This window comes from Typopeltis vanoorti, chromosome 7 (genome assembly GCF_054136105.1).
Source record: "Typopeltis vanoorti isolate ZY-2024b chromosome 7, IOZ_Tvanoo_1.0, whole genome shotgun sequence".
NCBI lineage: Eukaryota > Metazoa > Arthropoda > Arachnida > Uropygi > Thelyphonidae > Typopeltis > Typopeltis vanoorti.
In genome coordinates, this window is record NC_143555.1 from 152798820 (window position 1) to 152825443 (window position 26624).

Below are 26624 nucleotides of genomic sequence, written 5' to 3' on the forward strand. Positions count from 1 at the left end.
CTGCAGAATGAGAATGGCGGAATCGATATTGATGATCACCGATTAACAGATCCGTCTCTAGGTGGTGAAGAGGATGGTGGCTGACGACCTCTTCCGTCTCATTTAGAAGTATTGATGTGAGAGCAATATGAAGATACTTGAATGCTTGACTTTTATCTCCCTTACTAGAAAAATGCTGCATAAAAGGTTGTTAGCTTGCTTCCATGTTCGGCAGATGCCAGATGAGCAGGACAGTGTAAAAGAGTTAGAAGATGGGTGTTAGTTCTGGAGCACACGTTCTTAGTACAACTGGAGGGTACAGTCTACACCAGAGGACTTCTTGGTGTGAAAGCTATCGAGTATTTCCAGATATCTTTCTGACGAAACATTGGACGAGCATATTGGGGTATTGTGAGTAAAAGAAGGGAGAGATTTGTCTTCATCTAAACAAGAGTTGGAAGAGGACCAATGCCAATTGATCTTCTTTATCTTCAGAAGATTGCCAATGTTCCATCAGGATGAGAAATAGAGATGGAACATGCTTGGATGAAAGGGCTTGGATCAGGAAGCAATAATCAGACCATGGAAAAGAGGCATGACAATCCCGAAGGTCATCCAAGAATGGTATCATCGTAGTGCCATATGATTTTCAGGGAGAGTTGGTTAAGAATAGGTCCAGGATGTTGGGAGAATGGTGAGGATTATCTGGAATTCTAGTAGGTAGATTAACAGTTCCCGTTCGATCATTACTAACTGCAAACATTTTAGCTTCTTTTCATGGTCTGTGAAGTTGGAGAAAGGGAGCAAGTTAGAACTGTGGTCTTTAAACTCTCCAAGGAAGACAATGTTTGAGTGATTAAACTTTACAAGTATGTGATCAAGTTTAAGAGATAGTAATACTAATAATAAGGACATCAGAATTAGGAGTGCGAAAAATACAGCAAATGAAGGCAACACAATGAGGCAAGGAAATCTTGAGCCAAAGCAGATCACATAAAGGAGATTACAGGTCTGACAACATTTGGCATGGGGATATCAGAAACAAAAGCGCATTCTCTCCCCCCTTTTCTTGAGAAGGCATTATGAATGATGTGCTATGGAAAGTTTTGATGAGCTATAGTTGTAAGGATGCCAGTTGAAATACCGCAACTTGATGCTGGCGCACATCGTTGATGTGCACCACCATTGAGTCCCGGCTGTTGTCTATATATGGATGTTTTTTTACAGAATTTTGTTGTTATGTTGGATATTGTGGGATGTATTTTTTATTGTTTCTTGCAATTTTTGTATAACCCCTACTGCATACAATTTACAGAGTAGGGGCATGTTAAGGACTTCCAGACCAGATCCCCACGCAGCGTGCCCATACCCCCAGCGGTTACCCTATAGACACCTGATTACTCTATAAATTGAAACATATTATCCATATATTGAAACACTAAAACATATTTACAATAATGCAACTTCTGTAATTAAATTATATAAAAACAATGAAAAGCTCCCAATACAAAAAGGCATCCGACAAGGCGACACCATATCTCCCAAATTATTTACAGCTGCACTAGAGGAAGTCTTTAGAAGTCTTGATTGGGAAACAAAAGGAATAAACATAAATGGAGAAAGGCTGCATCATCTGAAATTTGCAGATGATATTGTCCTGATATAGTTCGCCCACCGATTAGAGGTCCCTCAACACTTCTGCGCATGTCAGAAAAAGGAGAATCCATTCCAATAATAGGGTAATCAATCTGTCTTCTGGGATGAGTTTGTTTATTATTACAGGTCGGAAAATTTAGCTTTTCTTTTACGAACATTGCTGTTTTTAAAATGTAACTATTTTGCTCGTATAACAGTTGGTAAAATGTACGTAGAGTATTAACAAAATTAAAGAAAGGTATAGCATAAAACAAAAATGCAACTAAATTTATTTTTAAGAAAGTTTTCTATAAAATAAAAATAATTACACAGAAAAACAGAAATTTTTTTCAAATGAACTTAGATGTTCTAAACTTACAGTTGAGAGAACTGAGACACTTTAATGTTCTAAACCGATTAATTTTTTATGACTTGTTGTGACTCTTTTAATAAACCCATGCAAAAAAGGTTGGAAAAAAATACCATTATCAAATCCTTTTAATCTTCAGAGTCATCTGAATCGGTGTCCGAATCGCCATCACTTTCACTTAAACTGATCACCAAAGGTGCGCATAATTCTTCGATAATTCCGTCTCTGTCCCAAAACGTATTTTCCAATGAAGTGACATGGAAGCAATATTTTCCCTAGTTTTAAACTGTAATACTTTCAATCGCCTGTTCTGAAAACTTAAAAAGTTTCGACATGTCAATATCTCCAGTTACGTTGCGATGGCGAATGAAACTTTTCACTTCTGCCCAAACATACTCAATAGCATTAATATCGCAATGATATGGTAGTAGCCTCAAAGCTAGAAATCCGTGCTCTTTGAGCATCGTGTCGAATATAAATAGTTTAGTTGTGGGCGAGCTTCTTTTGACCAAATTAAGCAATTCAATCTTTCGATGAGGGATGATCTGGGGAATGAGAAATGTCATTTGCAGAGAGCCAATCCATAAGAACTTGCTTCTTATTAGACCAATTTGGAACTTTGTTTAATCGAATAGAGTGATATGAAGCGTTATCAATTATAACAACAGCATTTTTCGGAAGGTTAGGAATCAGTTTTTCTTCTGCCCACTTTTCGAAGATCGTAGAATTTATTTGCCCATGGTAATCTCCAATAATTGAATTGGCTTTGTATAGTAAGTTTGAATTCGGTAAAAAAACCATTTCTCCAACCGCACACAAAATTATTATGCGTCGCGAGGCATTTCCGGTTTGTAGCACTCCACATTTTTCTTTAGACTGCCAACATTTTCCATAAGTTAAATTACTATCAATCCAAGTTTCATCTAGATACACAATCGGTCTTTTCTCCTCCCTGAAACGTCTTATTGCTCTCAAATACTGCGTTCTACATAAAACAATGTCACTTTGCTCCATGATAAGTTTCCTTTTATTGTGGGACTTTTTAAAACGAAATCCGATTTCATGAAGTATTTTCCTTAAAGTTTCTCTTTTCCAAGGAAAATTAATTTTTTCTTTAAGCACAGGAATCAATTTCGGAACAGTTGGCACTCTTTTCTCGACCCCGTAAAATTCGTGAATAGTTCGTCTTATAACTTCTACATCAAAATCATTCAAAGCTACGGTTTCGATGGTTTTCTTTAATCTGGCGCTTTTTTTAGGAGATTTAAATTTTGGCTTACCTTCACCTTTTGATTCCCTACGAATTCTTTTAACAATCGACCCCGATACGCCCGCAATTGCACTTGCACGTTTATGACTTGAGAAAGGAGAACAAGGAGACGATTCGTTTTCGCAGAATGTCAGCACATTATTCAATATTCTTTTGCAAGAGCTACTGAAACGTTTAACAACAGAACTTGTTGACTGTACCGGATCCATCATACAAATTAATAATAAAAAATAATGCAAAAAGGCGACAACAAAAATCAAGCTAGTACTAGTACAGCGACAGGTAAGAAAGCACGTGATTTCGCATGTTGGCGAACCAATTCGTACATCCTTCATTTCTTTCTCCCCTTCAGCATGCATCGACTATTCTTGGCAAAATGCCAAGGAGAGATCTACAAACGGTGGGCGAACTATGGTAGATAATCTTGAAGATCTGGAAGAAAGGCTAAATCAGCTAAATGAAGCCTCCAGAGTAATTGGATTAAAAATAAATAGAGAAAAAACAAAAAAGAATGATGAATAAATGCATAAACCGCAGAACTGTCAAAGTTGAAAACCATGAACTAGAACAAGTTACTTGATATTTGTATTTGGGGCCAATTGTTATCCTTTGAGGAGTGCCAAGGAAAAGAGATTGAACGAAGAAGTCACCTCGGATGGATGGCTTATAGAAAAATGAGAGGCATATTCAGAAGTGACATCCCTATAAGTCTAAACAGGAAAGCTTTCGACCAGTGAATACTACCTGTCCTAACAATCAAAAAGCTGAGAACAGCACAACATAGCATGGAAAAAAGTATGCTATAAATAACATTAGATAGAGGAAGACAAATATCTGGATAAGCTCTCAAACAGGTGTCATGGATATTGCAAAATGCATTAAACAAGCTAAGTGGAGAAGGCTGGCCATATTGCCAGCCTTCTCCACTTAGTGTCGGGAGATAGACTAGAAAAACAACAGAGTGGAGACCCAATGGATGGAGCAAGACAAAGAGGAAGACCGAGAAGAAGATAGAGGGATGAACTGGAACAAGTTGCAGGAGTGAGATGGATGGGAGAGGCAGAAAACCGATTGGTCTGGAAAATCAGGGAAAATCATTGGTTTGGAAAATTTCGTCCAGTAGTGGACAGAACCAAAAGGTTGAAGAAGAAGATAGAAGAAGACTACAAGAAGCAAAGAACACACGGGATTTATCACTGATAATGGACAGAAGAATGGGGTTTGTTATGTTTGCAATTTTTGCAAAGGGTGTGAAGATTTCGGCAATGGCGACATTTTCAACTCATGAATAAAGCACTGATCTGACCACACTACATCACTGCGCAATGTACTGCAGCTTAGATCGCTTGGATCTTAGGGTTGGGACCCAAAAAACATTGAGTGCATAAATGAATATATGAGGAGTATGAAATATTGAGTAAGGCGCCAAATTGCACGAGAGTGAATTACAGTCTGGTGGACAGTGGACAGGAAGATGAGGGATGATATGCGTTTGCGTTAAGGTTTAGGCAGAATCCAAATGCCAGTTAAGAAAATAAACATGGCGAAAACGTTCTTAGCAAGAACATTGTGAGAATAATTTCTATTACAAGGGGAAGTGCATTTGCACGAGAACCACATATCGACATGAACGAAAAGTAATCATTATTGGAATGCGACCGGCCACTGCCGATCTGTTCTGTGTAAAAATAGGATCGAGCACTTATGACTGCGTTGTTTCGAGGTGTGAGCAAAAGAGTTCTGAATCGACGCCAGACTTACTACAGCAATTTCGCACAAACCTTTGGCACTGTGCCCAGCAAAACAGCATGGATTATTTCTCTGGTGGGGGCACAACAAATTTCAGCATTCTGCACACAAACGCGAACAGCTTGCATATCTGTTGTTTGAGGCCCATCTATCATGCAGGGATTAATGTCAGGTAAGCCTAACGAAGTACGGATTATGATCTTGTGGTATTATAACTCACTAAAGGAAATACTAATAACTCGTCAAATATACCGAATATAAATCAAACAAGAGGAAAATCCTCTAAAATGTGTGTTGCAGTGGTTTGTTTGTTTGTTGATTAGATAATTTATCGCATTTTTAAAAAAAAAATTTATTTGACCACTTTATTTGTCGGTTATTTGTTTGATGTTTCGGTTTCTCCAATTCATTTTAGAACACAAACATTTGTACAGATGTGTATATCATAACCTCAAAAAACCAACGAAAATTAATCGTATCATGTGTTGAAGATTTGCAGAAGTTGCACTGGACGGATCCCTTTGACTTTGCTATTACAAATAACATGCTGTTAGCTCTACTTCGTTGTAAAGTTCAAAAGGGCAACTCTCTTTTAATCTTACGCTATTGCCCACCTGTATAAATTTTGAATGCGACTTATTTATAGCACGTCGGCATTTTCTATCAGTGCATCATCTCACATTGCAAGCTGCACTTATCGTCTGTTATTCTGCATGTAGAAAATAATATTCAGACGAAAATATAAGTTGTTTTAATAATCAATTTTCAGTTAATAAATTTATTCATATAAATAAATAACTAGTTTATTTATTTATTTTTGCCAAGCATCTGACGAGTTTACACGATAATCACAATTCGTTTGCCAATGTTCACGGCTTTAATCTCGTATTTTCACGCGTTATCATTTCCGAAATTCCTGCAATAAAAATCACGGTGACCACGTGATTTCCATGCCCATTTCACCTCGTGCGCGTTTCATAACATTCGTGTCTTACGGCTCGCTTTCACCTCGTGGCATTTCGCATATGAATGCAGTCAAAACGCGAGGTAATATTACATTTAGGTACCGGCGTCGTCATAGCAACAAGGCTTCGTACATGCGTCACAATTGGAGTCCCGTGAAAAAAATGGCGCTCTGGACCAATAAGAAAACGTGACACACAGTGACTATTTTTTCAATAATTTCTTGCTCATATTTCAACAGTAATTTTTGTATCTTTGCGTTCTAGAAAGCACCAAATCGTCATTAATCTTGCTGGAGAGGTAATAAAAGCAAATGAAAACAACACTGACGGAAAGTATAAATGCCAAGCAAATGACTGTTCGCGTTACTGTAGACTTCCATATAAATATATGGAGGCTGTCAAACGACTTGCATCATCTTGGGTTCATATTACTTTTCTTAACATTTTGTCGTATAACTTCTAATATTTGTACCTCATGAAAACAATTTTGTTGGCACTGTAAATAGAATTAGGTCGCATTTTAAAAAAAATAATAATTTAAAAAAAATCCATAATTTAATGTATAAACTGAAACGCAATAAATTTGTTATTCCTGGTTGAAAATTGTCTTTTTTTTTTTTAATGCTCGTTCTTTCAATATGGTTCGTCCTCAAAGGTGGTTTGAACACATGAAGATATCTTCAGGCAGCTTTGCAGAAATATCTTCAACCATAAAGCGTTTCAAAGGCATAAATTTCAAAAAGTAGCACGAGGGCGCTGTACGCATGTCTGCTCTTTTTCAAGATTTGCAGTTGACACTGATAGGGGCATTCGCACAGAGCAGATGATACGTTCGTTTTTTAAAAATAATAAATAAACATAAATAAGATAAATCCCAATTGCTTAATTTCGTTATAGCCAAACTTTACTCAATGAATACTTAAAGATTTTTAAAAATTCTTATAACCACATAAATCAAGCGTTTAAAATAGTAAGAGACCTTTTTAAATAAGAAAAACAGAGATATCACAAGTAATTGAAAACGAAGAGGGCGCTAACAAATAAATATTTGTTAGCGCCCTCTTTAGATTTTTTTTTTGGTTTTAATTTTAGTTTTAGATTTGGTTTAGTTTTAGAGAGGTGACCACCGCAAATAATGAAGTCTGAAGTTGTTGAAAAAGATCCATGTTGGTCTCTAGAGCAAACACATAATAATAATAATCGTCTCTTTTTCGAATAAAAATCTAAATATCTAGCAATTAATTTAATTTATTATACATATTGACTAATTCTCCGGACATTGTGAAAAATATGACTCGACTTACTAAGGATGAGTTCTTCGAATTGTGTTTAAATAACTCGAAATACTATTTTTCGCAGCTAGTGTTATAAATACAGAGGCGAGGTCTTCAACTTTATTATTATTATTATTATTATTATTATTATTATTATATCTGCCTCGTTCTTCAATGCAATGGTTTCGAAATTTTTTTTTATTAATCTATTTACAACTAGAAAAGCTAGTAACACAACTCTTATGAAGGCAAAAATAGAGCACTGTACAAATGCATATTTTGTATATATGTATAATAATTTAATAAGTCGTTTTTCACCTATATGAGGATGATACTTTTGGGGGGGATGGGAGTGGGGGTTCCTCCGTAGTGCAGTTGGGAAAACACGATTCTTAAACTGGAAAAGCTCTTCTTTTTTTTTTCTTTTTTCTTTTTTTTTCGTTGAGGATGAGTTAGCCAATTTCATACGGGGGTGGCGGGATTTGTCTTCAGCAATTAACGACAAAAAAAAATGTGTTAGTGGCTAGCACGTTGGGAAAGAAGATGGTGAATCGTATGATGTAATGACCTCTCACGATAAGGCCTTGGACTCCGCGGAGGTGTCATGTATTAATAATAATATTTTAATGCCAGATAACAACAGACTACAAATTCACTCTGTGAGCATGCTCAGCGGCAGTAATATGTATTGATGTATTGCTAGCAGTAGTGTCATACATATTGACAGACTTTTGCATTCGGAAAGAAATTGAATAATCACATAGCGTGTGATTTTTGTTACATAGTGAGATACCTTCGTACCTGGAGGATTATCTATACGGCCTAAATTCTTGACTCACCGGCTATGTTATGTAACACAATAATATTCGAGCTAACAATTTGCTTGAATTTTCGAATAAAAATATAGTTGGATATAATTTTATTTAATTTTTTATGTAGCTTCCATCGAAAACGGTTGTAAACCTACAAAATTTTGTTACAACCTTTCAAACACTATATTTGCCCTTTTAACAGGTTGTTACACCTGAAGATTACAGTATATTAGAATTTAGGGTGGACTAAGGATTTTGTTTTCAACTGAAGGTAAGTTTACCGGTCTCATTCGGGGTTGAAGGATTTTCCTTCCCGAAATTCTTTTTTTTTTTTTATCTCGCAATCAGGTAAACCGCCCAGGAGAACACCCTCAATTTATATACTACTTATAACTATAGTGCTAACCACCTTATCCTACAATTATTGTTGCGAAATCAAGGGTCCCGGGCACTTAAGTGTTTGTTAGATTCACTGATGATGGTGAAACCTCTATAGCACGAGAACTCTTTTCACATCATTAAATAAAATTCTGGCTTTAAATTATATATTTAGTTTAATCCTTCATCCAATTTAAGCAAACAAAGTTTATGCCTGAAATATCTTCAGGACTGAGGCAACTCGTGGCAAAGGTCGACTGACTTCACATCACTTTGCCTTAGTATCCCATAATGCAAGGGATACTAAGTTGAAGCAATGCAGAAGTCATATTTTCATATACGAGTTGTCAAAAGGTGTCACACTTTATCATTAAATTACTCTGGATTATAGAAAGATGTTGGAAGTTTTTTCACTTGATTAGACTATAAATTATATATTTAGTTTAATCTTTTATCCAAGTATAAGCAAGCAAACTTTGGCCTGAAGTATCTTCAGGACTTGGTCCACTCGTAAAAAAGGTGGACTGACTTCAACCTCAATAAAGGTTGAAAACCGGTCTGGGTAGTGACCCTTCCCACAATGCATAGCATTATACATGTCTGCAAGAAGATGTGCTTTGCATTATGGGATACTACGGCAAGTGATGTGAAGTCAGTCGATCTTTGCCACGAGTTGCCTCAGTCCTGAAGATACTTCAGGCGCAAACTTTGTTTGCTTACACCTGGATAAAGGATTAAACTAAATTTATTATAGGCTAACCAAGTGGAAAAACTTCAAAAATTCTGACTTGCCAGAGGATGATCAACAACGCACAAAGTGTTTGAAGCATTCCATATCGGCGCACTTTGGACAAACAGGAAGGGAACCTCTTGTAAGAAATAAAAAAAACACGGAAAATATAAAAAGAACGGAAAGTATAAGAACTTGTAGATCAGCCAGCTAATCATGTAATCGTACCTGATCGTGTTTTAAGTAGAAAAACATGAAGCGACTAAATAGATCCTAAATTAATGGATGAGTAAAGTAGTTTTTTTCCGGAAGCAAGCCTCCAGAATTTAAATATTTTAGACGGAATGTCCCCATGATGAACAAGATTTTCCGTACAACTTTTAACAATATTCAACTCAAATGGCAATCGCACGCGCGTTCGCCTAAACACTTCGTGAACAACTGCTTGCAAACGTCATTTCTTAGCCGTAATCGAAAGGAATCACGTGATTAGAGCCGAAGGGTCGATTTTTTGTACTTTGATAATGTTAGTTTGTCTCTGTTGAAACGTTGGCTATAATGTGCTATTTAATTAAAATTAAATTTGTGACATTCTGCTGAATGTGTTTTTAATTCAGAAGTCTTCTTTCAACAGTCACAAAAGTATATCAAGAAAAATTAGAAGGCAAAGGTTGCAAGAAGAACTCCATAAAACTAATTAAACAGCATTGATATTTCTCATTTTAGCTCCGCGATTTAATTAATTTCATTAATTTTCAGATCAAAATACAGACAGCTGTTCACTCGTGTCTTTTATAATTTTCTTGCATAGCGTAGTTCGAGTTCAGCGTCGTTCACCTTCTTAGCACAATCAAATACAAAGCCACACACGTCGCTGTGTAAAAGATCCAACGGATTCAACCAACAGAATCAGTTAAATAGGTATTCATGGTTATTATGCGATAATCACAAAGAATATAATGTACAGTGAATCTAAATTATTTTCCGACACCTGTTTAAATGAATCTTAAAAATAATAATAAAAATAAATCAAACCGTAATTTTTGTAATCACTTGGCAGTTAGTCCCCAGTCTTTATGAATGTCGAAAGATTAATGAGATCTCTATCCAGCGTGTGTAGACTAAAGTGACACTACGATACTGCAAAGAAATGTTTCCATCTCGTGTTCCTAATCCTAACTAATAATATTGGGTAAGTTAGCCGATTTTTTTAGTTGAGAGGCTAAAAATTATCTGTGCTACACAGCGATTAATTTGGGGACTTTCTAAAAAAAAGGTCTTGAAAAACTTCCTCTAGTTGGTGACTAAATGAACATTTAGCACTTGGCCAATAGATCGGCCATAAAAGAAAGGAAACGCCTACTTGTGCGGATACAAATGTTTTGTAAAGTAGCAAGGGAAGTGCCACCAACATTGTTAGAAGTGGGGTTACTTCAAGGAAACTGGTAAATGTTAGTAATTCACCTGAATGGGCATTAAGTTCCATCAAATAGAAAATACACCTATAGAGGATCGCAAGAAAAAAACAGTTGAAGATAGATCTCAAACCGGGGGGGGGGGGGAATAAATAATGAAGATATCAAAGTATATAAAAGGATCCACATGAATCGATGAGGCAATTGTATGGACACGTGCAGATTTCTTTACGTGTCAAGTGTCTTGTTCAGAATGATTTTGCTGTTCATCGCATTTCGAAATCATACTGAAAAAGAAGGCGATTATCGCTGGCAGAGGTACAATAATAATGCAGATCTCAATTTTAGTGAGATCTATGAATGAAAAAGAAAGGGGTTGGAAACTAATGAGAAAATAAAAGCGATGAGAAATGATCCTTTTTAGACATTTCCACTTCAAAAGTGTGTGTGCGCGAGTGCGTGCGTGTCGGACCATGCTAAACCTTCAGAAGAGTTCGATATATTTGCCAGAGCATCACTTCAAAGATTTCTAAGATGCACATAACGAAGTCGTGCCTCCCCCATCATATTTGCAAGTGTGGTGGGTGCCCGTTACGAACTCCTCTCTCCACTGCATCTCAAAGATGCTCGATGAGATTGAGATCCGCTGAACAAGATGAGGAAATAATCCATTAATGTCAAGTTTCTATCATGTTGTTGTAACCATTTCCAGACGCGCATGCTCTCTGACATGGCGCGTTTTTCATTTGGAAGTACCTAAGACGGATAAATTGTCACTACGAACGAGGGTGCTTAGTCGACGACAATTTTCTGTTGCCATCAAGAGAACCGAGAAGTGTCAGGAAACAATAGTTTAATTTGTTTCGTTGTTGCCATGCCATTGCCCTTCGGTCCCCAGGAAATTAGAGGAACTAGGATTCATCCCATGTGACCTATCTCCATCTGTAGTATTCAACAAATCCGGAAAAATGCGACCAGCTTTCTTATCTTGTGGTCCTGAAAAGAACCTTTTGGTGATTGTTTAGCTCGTGATTCCATGTGTCTATAGCCAGGAGATCGTTAAGATAGGTCTGGTTCCCAGCAATCGTTCTACCCACGGGTGCACCACATGGAGGCGAAATAGAAATACACCCCTATTCAATGCCGATGCTTCTTTGTTCGAGTTTCTGCTTGTTGTTGTTGTTGTTGTTGGACAATCTGCATTTATTCCCTATTACAGACAGTGTCCCACACATTGTACTTTCAAATATACTTTCGGCTCGCAATCTGCACCATTCAATCACTTAACTTGAGTACTGTAGCAAGTATGTTGGGCTTTACGATTATGTCGAGTCTTTGCCTGTCTCTTCGATTGATTCTTTTTCAGACACACGCCCTGATTATCCTAGTAGGACATTGGTTTCTCACGTCACGAATTTTTCCAACCATATCCTGAATGCAGATACTCTCCCTCTCAAAGACAACCCATTTGATGTTGTTCTTATTGTCTGACCACCTGCCTACAAAAGGTTGCAAACATATAAAACTTTGGCCAGAGTTTTATATTTTTTTTTATATGTACCATGGCCAGACCACGAGATAATCGGTACACCTTGCTCTAGAGACAAAACATGGAACTGTTGTCAATGCATTTCAGGTCTCCAGTAAACAATAAGTTGTCTCACACCTGGTAATGAAAGTCATCTGCCATCTAAAGACATTCACATACATCCATGCCCACATCAGGATTTACACACTGAGTTGGTTGGAGAGTGGAAACACAATCTCCTCGGCTAACCAGTTGCGTGTCACTGGTGGATTCCATTTTGCACTGGAATATCTTCAATATTTTGGTTACTGAGTGTACATCCCACGCAACTTCGACATTTCTTAGTTGATTTTATTTGTTCCGCTTTATTATTAACTGAATAAAAGTCTACTGTCATGTGTTGGCAGGGCTATCTGTGCTACGTCGACTGACCGACAACTTCTGCTGTTCTTTATTTTCCTAACTTTGTCAACTCGCGCAACGTCTCGACAACAAAAAAGCACCAAATGCAAACTGGCAGAAAGCTTTTCTTTTTCTTTCTAAAGGCTGCCGTGGCCTAAATCTTCGCCCATCAGAAAAGGAAAAGCGAATCGTCGTTGTGGCCGCGTGCAGCGCGGCCTTCATTAAATGGCTGAGAGGAAGAGAGCGGTGGGTGCTGAAGTTGCAAAGCCATTAAGGAAATCTGTGGGCGGATGTTGTAGCATCCGCTAGTGAACAGCCCCTGCATTCTTTAAAAGCAATTATGCCCTTTTCCAGCAGGATTTCGTCAGCGCAATCTTCGCCGTTTCCTCTTTTGTTTTAAAGGTTCGTAAACGGCCTTCGGTCGTCATGGAAAAATGCTTCTCCGTACTTGTCGGGCACTAACAAGGAACGCGAATTATTTCAATTATTCTTTGAAAGGTCAATAAGCCTGCGTAGCGAAATTGGGGAAGTTAAAGCGCGCGCTGATAGCGAACATCCAACCATCTCGAATGCTTCAGGATGGAAGTTGCCAGGCATCGCTCGCGCAAACATAAATAGCAACCGACCTTCTATCGAGTTCTGATCGCACAGCTGCAGCTCTCAAACGGAGGCTGCTGTCTAAAGAGTGGCAGATCCACAGAGGTGGGTGGGGAGATCCCTACCTCTCAGGAAATGAGAGTGACATAATATCCCAACTATTAAATTAAAGCAAAAAGAAAAACAACTCTTCTCTCTCTCTCTCTCTCTCTCTCTCTCTCTCTATATATATATATATATATATATATATATATATATTATATATATATACATATATATATATATTTTTTTTTTTTTTTTGAATAACAATAATTTGGTCGATTGGTAGCCTCTGCTACTAATGGCTCGCAATGAGTCTTCGGACTCCCTGGAGGTGTCACATAATAATAATAATAATAATAATGGAAATTAAACATTTCTAATAAATTACACGCACGAACCAATTAATCACGTGGTATGCTATACCGGGTGATCGAGTAATTACATGAAGACATACTCACATCCAGCTTAGCCTGTTGATATCGGAAACACACACACACACACATACTGACTCCTTCTGCCAACTGACTTTTGTTGCTACGAAAACATCATTATGTCCATCTTAGTCTTCTTAACAAAGTATTGTTGGAAGTTTTTTTCACTTGGTTATACTATAAATTAAAGATAACAAAGTTGGGTTTGGCTCTCACTGAAGAGACCTCAATAAAGGTCGAAATCGGTCTGGGTAGTGACCCTTCCCATAATGCATAGCATTATACATGTCGGCAAGGAGATATGCTTTGCATTATGGGAGATACTAACGCAAGTGATCAGAACTTATTCCACCATTACCACGAGTTGCCCCAGTCCTGAAAGTATTTCGGGTGCAACCTTTCTTTGCTTACACTTGGATAAAGGATTAAACCAAGTATAATTTCTTGGTATCTTTAATTTATGCTCTATGTTATATAGAGGAGGAAAGAGTGAAAAAAAAATGGTAGATAAACCCAATAATCATTTTTCAATGTTCCCCTTCCCACTCTGAAGTTGAGTCTGGATCAGCCACTACCGGACCAGTAATGGAAAGGTATTACTGAAAAAGAGAGCCAAACGGCTTCACTTCGGCGATGCAAAATTTATTCAAATTAAGTGGATATTGAATCCAACATTATTTCAAGGCCGAATAGAGAAACTACAAGAGTTTCATGCCGAATATAGAAACTAGAAAAGTTTCGGCGGATCCACGCGTAAGCAAACCTTTCATGACAGGGCAACTCGTAGTAAAGGTGGAGTAAGTCCTGATCACTATCTTATTATTTCCCACAATGTAAAACACATCTCCTAGGAGATGTATGATGTTATACATTATAGGGGGGAGGGTCACTACCCAGACCGCTTTCGACTTTTTTTGAGGTCTCATCAGTGGGAGCCAGACCCACTGATTTAAATAAATACTCAGGTTGAAGTGATGCAGAACTTATACTTTACCGTACGTTCGGCATGAAACTCTTGTAGTTTCTCTATTCGGCTTTGAAATAATGTTGGATTCAATATCCACTTAATTAATAAATGGAAAGTATATTATTTAATTGTAACGCATAATAGCTTTGAAAACAGAGATCCTGCTTCAGAACAGACACGTTAATACCATACAGTTGCGATATTAAAAAATCCTGTTGCTCACTCGGTATAGACGAAGCCCTTTGGTCGGAAAGACCTGGGTTAGATTCACGACGTGAGGAACCTTCATCTGGTCTCTTTCGACTAAAGGTGAGTTAGCGGTCTCATACTGAGGTAGAGGAGTTTTTCTACCCGGAAACTTGGAATTTTCGTCCCTCAAAACAGGCAAACCGGCCCTGTGAACACACACACACGGATCTACAGTCATAAAAATATATACTTAATCCCCTCATTAGGAAGGCTCAACCCCCCCCCCCCAAAGGAACGAAGAGAAAGGGGGGATCCCTATACGATTATTATTATTATTATTAAAAAATTGAATCAGCATTCAATTCATGACCTTGAGCTATTGATTCCATTAATAAATAAAGTAAATTAAGCGTTAACATAAATGCACACGCAGAGTATTAAACGTGTATTACAATTTTGCACTATTTGTTGTGTTGGATCCTACTTCTTCTTAACCTACTTTGGATCCGACATAATTACTATTACGATGTTCTTAACTAATTGATAAGTTGTGAGTTGATTTCTAATTTAAATATAGAGAAAATTTATATTTAAAGACTGCGCCACTCTATATCTGAATTAGTTCAAGAATTGAAGAAAAATCAACCTTCAACTATTTCTCCTTAAAATATATACTGGCCGAGTATATTTGACCTACTTAATTTACCCGCTTTGGTTCGAATATTTTATGAATGGTGCAGTAAAAGAGATTCAGGCAAAATACATCTTTTGATTAACTAAAACAAACATTTAATTTTAAAATCACAAATTTTACACTTAACTTCAAATCAGTAATTTAATAATCAGAATCCAACAGTTGCCATTATATTGCAATGGAGAATTTTGAAAATGACACCTTTTTATGTTAGTGGATGTTCCGTTACGTGGTTTTTAAAGTGTGGATGTCAGCAGAGAGAGAATGCAGTGAATTGTTTTTAATATTTTATTCATCGCAAAAACAAAGTGTAGTCGAAAGTTATCATTTACAAGCTCAATAAATGTTTACTTCGAAAGCCTTAACTGAAGTTGATATAATCATCTGAGATGTGTTTTTTTTCTCCTTCCGCAAGGCAGACAAACTAGCTGGTGAACACAGCGTAATGATTACATGTTATGTTATAAAAGAAACGGAGATGAAACGAACTGAAATAGGGGCGGAAGAACCATATAAAAATATAAAAAAATAATTAAACTTCACATGCGAACCGCACCTCCTCTCCGCGCTGGGCTACACTGCCAAAATATAATAAAACGAACGTATAATCGTTGCTTATGGCAGATTCTGCTGTAATTCTTGCATTATTTAATCAACTGGCATGCAGTTGAATGCGTGAGGATCTCTGCTAAGGCCGAGATCATCAAGTGATGGTCCGTAGCACGGAGAAGACATCCCCGTGTTGACTTCCGTGTGCTGTCAGCCATAGAACACGGAAGCCTCGTGGCCTACTAACGCAACCAACCTATTTATAACCCACTGCCACTCCACTGGCTATCACCCTAATCACGCAACAGATTGTCTGCTTCATCCTTCTCACTTCACATCCCAATGTCTTTGCCACGTCGACAAAGAGGGCCGAAATCACCTTCTGTTTTCTTATTTTCTATTTTTTTAATTATTTTTTTAGGAAAGGTTTCTCTGCTGGTCCAATGAGGAACAGCAATTTCAGACCGGAGAAAGTAGTTATGGAGGAAGTTGAGGCTGAAACTAAGAAATGACATACAAATTCCTTGGATATACCCATTCCGTGATCGAGTCTACATTTTCACTTTTTTTCTCTCTGTATATGTGAAACCATCTCAATAGGTTGTGAAAACCTTATCCTTCATATCAACAATAAACCCTTAAAAAGAGAAGGACTTTCAATATCTTGGATCGTACATTAGCAATACAGAAAATTATATCAGAAAACGCAAATAGCTGGCTCTAGTCTTCCATAACAAACTCCGCCCCATCTGGAAATCATCAAAAGACAAAATTAAGACTATACCATGCAACCAGTAGATCCATCTTCTTGTGTGGTTCTCAAACCTGGACAATAAAAACCATTAAAACGACAGATCTAATTAACTCCTTTGGAACTACATGTCTCAGACTGATCGTTCGATACGCCTGGATGGACCGCGTCACTAACTCTGCTGTGCTAAATCTGGCTAAGCAAGAACCACTTATCAGTATAGTCAAAAACTACAACTTAGACATCCTGAAGTCTCACCCTTTTTGGAATCCCTCATCCTGTACAAATCAGAAGATGGCAATCGCAGTAGAGGAAGGCCATGCAAACAATTTTGGCAATACATATGGGAAACCATCAGTAGGCTGAACAGCAAAACTCCATCTGACATCTACCAGTTAGCTCAAGATAGATAGACTTGGAAGACCATAATTTGCAATATTTAATTTTTAATATAAATCTCTTTTCCCTTTTCACATTGTATCATATTGTGAATAAACAATGTATATATATATATATATATATATATATATATATATATATATATATATATATATATATATATATATATATATATATATATATATATATATATATATATATATATATTCTTTATTTTTTCCTTTTTCAAACTTTTTTTAAATTTCTGTAGTGAGCCTGGTTGGAATGACCGACAATAATAAAGCCAAGAAAACTAATTTATTTGGCTGATAAATTTAGTGCAGACTTGTTGGAAACCACCAAAAATAATGGGGGGGGGGGAGATTTTTATCTTTTATTACGTAAAACAGGCAAATTATCCCGAATAACGCACGCAATTAACAGACCTGATAAACTGACCTCATGGCCTTAGTTGCTCCGACCGTAAATCAAACCAAACCGAGCCAAATTTATGTTCATCAAGTCCTAGAATCCTAAAAGAAACGATGAGAAAGCAGCATTTGGAAGGAAGAACTGTCTCGCAGGGGACTGCCTCTAAAAACGACCGACCATCACATGATTAAAACAGTAGAACACTGTTGACATTCCCACTGACAGAAATCTGTAAATGAGTCGAAGTCCTCTACTCTTTTGAATGATTTGGTGGATAAGAATTTAAAGCTCAAAGGTCAAATAGCAAAAGTGACAAATACAGCTCAGAAGATAATTGCTATGTTGAAGAAACCTTGACATGTAACGATAAGGAAGTCATTTTGCCTCTTTATAAAGCTTTGATAAGTCTACACTTGGATTACTGTGCGCAGATTTGGTCTTTCGGATTCCAAGGGGATAAAGAAGCTGTGGAAAGGGTGCAAAGAAGCGTTACAAAGATTACATCGGGATTATGGGATTTAGATTCTGAGGACAGATTGCGAGTATGTGTATTGCAGACTCTGGTTAACAGGAGAAAGAGGGGTGATATGATAGAGGTCTATAAACTTTTGAATGGTGTTATAGCATTTCAATCGATGAAATTTTTCGTTATATGGAAGGCGGGGAGAGAACACGGGGGCATCCATGGAAGTTAAGGTTGTTCTCAGTCAAGGAAGGGGTAAGGGCTAGGGTTTTCTCCCAGAGAGCAGTTTGAGAGTGGAATAATTTGCCCTTACGGGTAGTGAGTGCATCTAGTGTGAATGAATTCAAGGGTAGGTATGATAGCTGGGTTGGGTAATTTACAGCCTCTCTCGATGAGCCCTTGACTCCCTGGAGGTCTCAGATATAATAATAATAATAATAATAATAATAATAACAATTTCTTATGATTCTCTGACATTTCAGGAGTGTAGAATCCTGGTAACAGAGAGCGAAGTACAACCTCAACTTTCCACCACCAGCACGTCCACACACAGAAAGATTTCAAAAATAGCAAATTATTATTTCTTCTAAATCTTTTTCTGTCAGCTTACAAGTAGGATTATGTTCTCCATGTCAGGGGACTAGCCTGACGATGGAATAGTTCAGTGGTAGGACTGCTACCTTAAGGCTTCTGAACTAGCCGTCTTCCGAATTTAAACACATAGGTGGAATAGGGCATATTGAAGGGGAAAGAGTAGATTATAGAAGAATTATAGTAAGGTTTATAGAGAGGGCATAGTTGTTAGGCCAGAAATGAAAAAACCCCATGGCCCTCGAGTACTCTAATAGTATAAGGGTCATAAAATAAGAAGAGTTGGCTGATAATGCCTTATAGAAAAGATTAAAGTGGATCTTCCTCAAAGTAGAAGAAGGAGAGGAAAGATCCAGCTAGGGGTCCATGGGTGCCGCTTCCCTTACAATCAAGATGATTTCCCCCTTATGGCCTTGTTGGTCCACGAGTCCTTATTCAGTATATTCGGACCACCCCACCATATATATACACACACGCATGCACGCGCATGCACACACACACACATGTTGGGCTCCCCTATCCGTCACCCAGGGGACGCGCTCTCTAGGGGTTACAGGGTCCCCCGAGAGATTACCAAAACAAGCCTTAAAGTACAAGCCATTAGGAAAAAGAAAACCAGGACGTCTTCTTAAACGATTCAACGATGACTTCTAAGGCCGGAACAGGCCATGCTAGGCCTAAATCCTTGATACGCATGATGATGATTTCTTCTAAAAGAACCATTTAATTGAGAAAAGCATATTTTTCATCGTAAATTCTCCCCAGGAAACGTTTTTTAGGAAGAAGTGGAGAGGATAACTTACATCAGTGAAAAAAAAAAAAAAAAATGTGTGGAAAAAACTACATAAGATGACATTAACATAAAATGTTTTTATTTCAAATAAATATAATAAATATTTAAAAAATAGCCTTTCGACTTATTATTAAATATAATAAATTTATCATACTCAAATGGCGGATATTATTGATCTATTTATAGACAAATCAAAGAAGTAATTAAGGGTGAATATACGAAATCATGGGCAGCGTCCATGTCTTTTAGTTAGTGCAAACCATGGCAGCTGAGATGCCGAAGGTTACATTCTCATAAATTTCTAAACTTTCAAGTTCCTTTCTATAATTGGGTATAAAATATGGATGGAGCCATTGGAATATCTTGCTTGTGCCAAATTGAAGCTTTCGGATCTGTACTTTAGATACGTAACTGCCGAAGTTTGTGTGTGTGTTAGTAAGGGGAGGGGGTGAATAAGACGGAAAAGGAAGAATATGGAGATTTAAAAACAAGACAATGCGGAATCGCGTGAGATAGACAGAAAAACAGACACACGCGAACAGAGAGAGAGAGGCTTAGTTAGCGTTAAGCATTTCAGAGTGTACTCAGCGGACGTTGCAGTATGTTGTGAGCCCATATTATGAATTGTTTCCGGCTTCCGCTTTATGGTTTTCGAGTCTTTGGCACCTCCTACTCTTTATGGTCGCTGTTTATTACTGCTCATTTAGCAAAGCTCACGGAGCGTTCGTAACCCTGAATAAAAAAAAAATAATAAAAAAATTCCTTAATTATATAAGTGTTGGCCTGAAACGGATGCTCGAAATGAATCGGTCATAAACATGTTCATAACACCCCACCTAAAAACAAGGACGGACACTAGAAAACGGACGAAGTGCGCATGTGCACACTATTTCTTTCAAGATGCTTGGAATATTTGTGAGAAATAAACATCAGCCACTTTCGTAAAATTAACATAATCTTCTGTAACCACGTCATAAAAGTCCTGAGTACAAACCATTCAAAATGCAGCACGAAATTCTCGAGTTTTTACACACGCACACACACACACAACCTAGAAAATAACTGCAAGCGGGGCCAGACACATCCCGCGCGCATGAATTATGACACGAAAGTGACTCTCGTAATGGCACACGGCGGAGTAATTCCACCTTCATCAAGCCACCGCCAGACGAGCCGAGTAAGCGAATGCAGCTAATGAGATGCTAACCACTAAACGTGCTCGTGCCTCGTAAGCTTCCTCTAGATTGCCAAGATTTATTCTCGCGGGCTAAACGCAGTGGACAACGGATGGCGGTGAAATATGGCGAGGCAGTCGGCTTTAATGGGAGGCCGGGGAGCTAAGTGGCACGAGAGGATAGTAAGTGCACTTAAAGATACGAGGACAATGGCAATAAAGAGAGACCCAAAGAGGCGCAACAAGAAGACGAACGGCGCACAGAAAGGAAGATAGCAGAGATGGAATACCCTCATAAGAAAATGAAAAGTCCCAGAAGTGAAATCAGTGTTGAGTCCCAAGGTGGAGAAAGCGACGATAAGGATTGAAAGTGCGTAAGAAGACGGCAGAGAGGTCATTCTTTGCCGTCTTTCCACAGTGAGAATTGGACGAGATTGTCCTGCTGACTCACGTGACCTTAATTGTGATTCTATGGAGGAGTTCAATAATCACTACGAATCAGAATGACTTTGTATTAGCGACACTTGTCTGTATACACATCGAACATTGCTCATTATGTCTTCAAGGCTGTCCACTTGAATTCTCATTACATACACATTTTAGCCCTGAGTTGCTCGCATTAGCGACACACCGTAGAGAAAATCTGAGTTAATGAATAAAAAACAAGGTTTTGATATGAAATATACGGAAGTAATGATACTTGTATTCTTCTCTCTCTCTCTCTCTCTCTCCCCATTGAAATCAGGGATGATGCTCCCCTCAACTCCCACCTCTCTCGTGTTTCTGTTTAGGGAACACAACCCTCCCCAGAGGGATCTGCTCCGTGGCTACTGCTACCTACATCGCATCACGACACAGCTCGCCTTCCTCCTGTCTTCAGCACCACCTAATAATAGCATCGTCATCACCACTTCGAGAATGTCCCCGCATCGAACAATTTCATATCGTAAACATTTCGCTGCTTGGAGGATTGCGTAAATTCGGAAATAAGAGCGGCGCGGGAAGCGAACATTCCAAAATAGCGGACGGCTTTCAAGGCGATGAAAGATGAGTTCGCGAGCTTCGTGACTGTCCCTGCACTACTCTTCTGCGGATGAAAAATAGAAGAGGAAGGGAAGGAAAAAAAGAAAGAAAGAAAAGAAAAGAATGCAAATCGGAGGAGTAGGAGTCGTTGTCGCCAAAGTGACATTTCAACATCACTGCGCATGCGTGAAGTATGCTCACTCGAAAAGTGCCAACTTGCGGAATCGGCGAAAAGAAGTTTGAAAAAGCGAACTCGGTCACCACAGGACTCGTCAGACACGCAGTGGCGTCATCCGAGGACACGTGCGGCGAAGACACATCGCTGGAATTTTCACTGCCATTTAGACCGAAGAATTCTTTTCGTTTTTCTTTCTGAAGCGGCTTGCGAAATGCGATGGATCGGAAGGGAGAGATCGATAAGCAGACACGACCGCTGCTAATTGCTGCCGAAGATGGAAACCGCCAGAACACCCTGCGATTGGCACAACAGGTCGAAGTGACGAACGGCAGTTCAGCAAGCAGAGCGACTTGTTGCTAGGGTGTGGGAACACATCAACAGCTGCACATTGATCTCCGCACTTTAATTTTAAGGAGGACAACTCACCTGATTTTCGAACACGCTTCTCGTCGTCTTAATATACTTGCCCATCCAGTCTTTAAACATATTTTTTAATTATAGACAGATTTTGTTTTCGTTCTTAATCTGTACTCACAGTGTTTTTCGAAGTCCTCTTGAAGACAAGAGAGGGACTGCAGAAGGAATAATCGAAGGAGATAAATTTTGTGGCGATTCACTGCTTTGAAGAGTGGCTGCCCGTACATAAGCACTGCGACATTGCAGCACCCCCAAGTAAAGAATTAAAAAATTAAATTTTGATTGTGTTTATAAATAATAGCAATGCTTACAACATTATACAAATGCAATACAACATGTTAAAGCTTATGTTTCGACAGTGATTGAATAGATAATCATTGGAATTGTTCGATTAACGCTTTAGATTACGAAACAAATGCACTGCGATCTAAGGCAGGGTCGAAATTATCACGTTCGGTCAGTTGCGGCTAGACTCGCTGATATTTGTTTGCACTTGTCACTGCACGTCACAAGTGATTCCGACACTGATCGTTGAGCAGTGTCGGATTCACTTGTAACTTTTATTATTGGTGTGTGTTGTGAAATATTTCTAGCAAAAATATTTCACCGTCACCACGAACACACACACACAATAATAAAAGTTTCGTATCTCACAGAAATAACGCCCGCGAGCATACAGTATATCTGTAGCGGCACTGCTCAACGAGCAGTGTCGGATGCACTTTACGTGCAGTGTTTACTTTACGTGTTACGTGCACTGACAAGTGCAAACGAATATCGGCGAATCTCAAAATTCTCGAATGTGTTAATTTACTTCTTAATAAATTGGTTACTGATTAGAAAAAAAATGAATTAATTTTCTTATTTTGTATATGAAGCATCCCAACTTAAAATTTTCACCGGCCGCCACTGATTTTGAACGTGATTTAAGCCTATTATAATCTGTTCCGGCCTCAGAAGCCATCGGTTCAATGGAAGACGCTAACTTGTTCTAAAATTTTGTTATGGATCGTGAGCTTTTAAAGACATTTTTTTTTTTTTTTGTGTGTGTCTTTTGTTGAGATTATCATTCCAAATCGGGTTATTTCTCTCAGGTTGAGAATAGCGTGAAGATCTTTGCAGTCTGTAAATACCACTTATTCATCAGGAAAGAGGAGTGTGTTTAAATTCACATTAGAAGATAGTTTAATGCCTTGATGTTTTTCCAATGCCGTTTAATTAATCTTTAATCTATAATTGATTGCCATCCTCCTGCTGACTAAGTAAGAGGATGGAAATCATGCCTGTCTGTGCTCATTGGCCGCTCTTCCACGGTTTAAACAACGCATCTGTCAAACCTACTGCACCATAAACAAGCGAGCTTTATAAACGATAGCATGGAGAAAAAAAAGAAATAAATCTTTTAGAAATACTAAAGGAATGTATCTCTTTAGTAAAGGGCTGGAGATTTTAAGAAAGAAAACAAAGAAAGATAAAACCAGTAGCTGAATGGCGAGGATATCGATGCTTACCCATCGGCTAAAACGACCCGGTTCGAATCCGTAGCAAATATGATGAGGGACCTTTATGAAGAATTTTCAGCTAAAGATGAGAGACAGAGAAAAAGAGAGAGCCTCTCACACAGCAGGTTTTTTCCTTCTTCCCAGTATCTCGGATTTTTATCTCCAGCAAGCAGGAAAACCAGCACAAGAGCATAAATATCCTAATCATCATTTCGATTTTGTTTTGAAGTAAAATAAACCTTAAAAACCCTCTAGGGTTAACAACCCTCTGAAGCTCCTTTTTTTGTCGTCTTAAAGTGGAGCGTACTTTTTTTGTATCCCAAAATGCCCCGTATTTATGATTATCCATGCTGTCTTTTTGAGGTTTAAATTCGTAAATTCCTGTTCTTTCCACACATGTGTACTCGCCCATTTTGATTTAAAAAGTATTATTCGTTATTGAGAAACAACGTGTGAAGAGGGCTGTTAAGGAGAATCGGTTTTGTTACGCATAAGGAGCGTAAAAAAAAAAGGTGGACGTTCGCGTTTTTACAGGAACAAAAGAAGGCAGTGGAGTGATCGGCGAAGCAGCATCCATAGAAATAGCTGCTGTAGAAACACATAATACGGAAACAGACTCTGTGATGCTGAGGTTAAAGTAATCGGTGAGGGAAGGACCGATGATCAGCCCTTGTTTGGGTGGCATCAAGAATTTTAGACCAGTTTTTGATTTGTCCAAAATATAACAATGGTACATAAGATTGGGTGGATTTGAGATTATTACAGCGTTATTAGTTGTATAAGTGAGAAGTGTGTGTTGAGAGAGAGGGCGCCTAGTTTTTTTTTGAGAACGCTTCTGATGTGCCTGGAATGGTTAGAGGTGAATATCAGTTCAAGAAAATACCGTGGTGATTATCGAGAGAGAGAGAGAGAGAGAAGAACTGAAGTGAATCGAGATTCTTTTTGAGGAAAAAAGACAGAATTGTGCTACTGAAAGGTAGGAGGAGGAGGAGGAGGATAGTTATTGAGACTAGGTTATCCTCCAGGCATCGAAGAGCGGAATGAAGGTCTGCGTCTGAGATCGCAAAAGATCTTGAGGTGTGGACTGCTTACCAGCAAGACTAGAACAGAGTTACTAGTTAGTGAGAGGAGATAATTTATGTAGAGGAGAAAGAGGGTAGGTGATACGATAGAGCCCCGGGATACCCCTGAACGAGTGGGGAAGTCTGAAGAAAGAAAGCAATTCAACATAACGCGCAGAGATCGATTACGTAAAAATGTAGCGTGGGAATTTACTAAGCAGATTCCGATGTCGATGTGGAAGTTCATCTAGAGGTGTATGTGGACTAGGATTCTGCCGCAGAACTAGTGGCGGAATCCATACTGATGATCAGTGATACAATGTGATCTTCAGCTGATGAAGTTGACTGTTGATGATTTCCATTATATCAGAGCAGTGAGTTGAGGGCAATAAGACTTTTATCTTTATGTTTTGGGCGATAGAATCACCAGCAGCTCCTATCATACTAGAAATAGTGAGCCACTGTTTCTAGTATGGTATGAGCAAGGATTCTGGCAACGTTGTGTGCAGGATGAGAATGAGATTTAAGCCTTCGCTCACACTTGCGTTTTGTTGAAGTTTTCTGTTTAAGCCTTGGCACACTGGATGCCAAACCACAGCTGTGACGGTGAATGGGAATTTTGAATACAGTGAGAATTCAAGGCCTTCATTCAAGAACCACAATTTTAGCAACTCCCCCCCCCCCCTCTCTCTCTCTCTCTCTCTCTTTAATGTATGAAGCCATACCGTGGAATCTACTAACAGGCTGTTGAAGTTGGTAAGCATCCCTTCTACACAATTCATTCACGTGACACAGACCTGTTTCATAAAACTGCGGAAAAAACTTGGAAAGGCCATCAGTGAGAAAGTTCTCCTGGTATAGGAAAAGGTTTCGAATGGAAGGAATAATACTGTTGTTGTGTTTCCACAGTAGCAAAGACTGGGTGTGTGTCTATCGTCAGTGTAGGTTTCGCTACCCATATCAACTCCCCAACTCTCATCCAAGGCTAATCTGCTACATGGCGAGTATTCTGTGACGATTTGGATATTCTATGGACTTGAAAATCCGACATTCCGGGAGGCAAGCCCACTCACTTCTAATGAATCCAGCTTCAGTTAAAAAATTCTAGAAGGTTCCTCACGTCTTTTACAGGAAATGACTCTCGTGTCTTTGCAACCGTAGAAATGGTCGATAAAAGTAAAACAAAAACCCTCGTGTGATTATAATCTTCCCCATTGTATTTTTTTTTCCTTTTCAATCTTCTGCAAAAATACATGACAACTTTCTAAGATGCCGTTCATTTGCTCGGCACCATAAGCATCTTAGGAAGTTACTTATCGTAATGCTAAATTGATAATTTCAGATGTTGCTTACCATATTTCAGTAACAGCGTTATCTAATTCCTCTTTAGACAGTGCTTGATTATCTCAATCGCCACCAATTTTCGTAGTTTACACACTCACACACACACACACACACACAAACAAAGTTTGAAATTTTCTTTCTTTATGCAGTGGATTCTTCAAAGCTCCCTACATCATCAGTTTCTCCTTTATCCATTCTGGTGTGTTAAGTCATCGCTCCTTTTGATATTCTGTGAACATCTGGAATTTCAGTTCGGAAAATGCCTTCATCTCAGTCGTCTTGAATTACACTAACGGCGAGTTTATTGGATCTTAAGTCGATGTAAGTCGTGTCGCTTGGTGCTAATTTATGCGATCACTTGTCTTGTGAAGTCATCAAGAGAGCACGATAAAGCAAAAATAACATTTACAGTTTGCCAGAAGCGGCAAAAACTCACGATGTCACACGAACCAATGCGAGATCTGCAACTTGATCCCAGTGCATCTTATAAAAGTGCATTTTGGATGCTCTTTTTTCGTGTAATTTCCACTCTGACGCCGTT

At 38.4% G+C, this 26624-nt stretch overlaps 1 protein-coding gene across 3 annotated transcripts in view; it reads left to right on the forward strand.

Annotated features, from left to right (window-relative positions):
* Positions 1-26624, forward strand: part of LOC150105217 (serine/threonine-protein kinase meng-po-like) — an 89292-nt gene that overhangs the window by 56974 nt on the left and 5694 nt on the right. Inside the window, exon 1 of one of the 3 annotated variants that reach the window (XM_090395537.1) lies at positions 5080-5175. The exons of the other annotated variants lie outside the window; for them this stretch is intronic. The gene's annotated coding sequence lies outside the window, so the exon portion shown is untranslated. Of the gene's footprint in view, positions 1-5079; positions 5176-26624 lie in introns of those variants that run through there. 3 annotated transcript variants of the gene reach the window in all.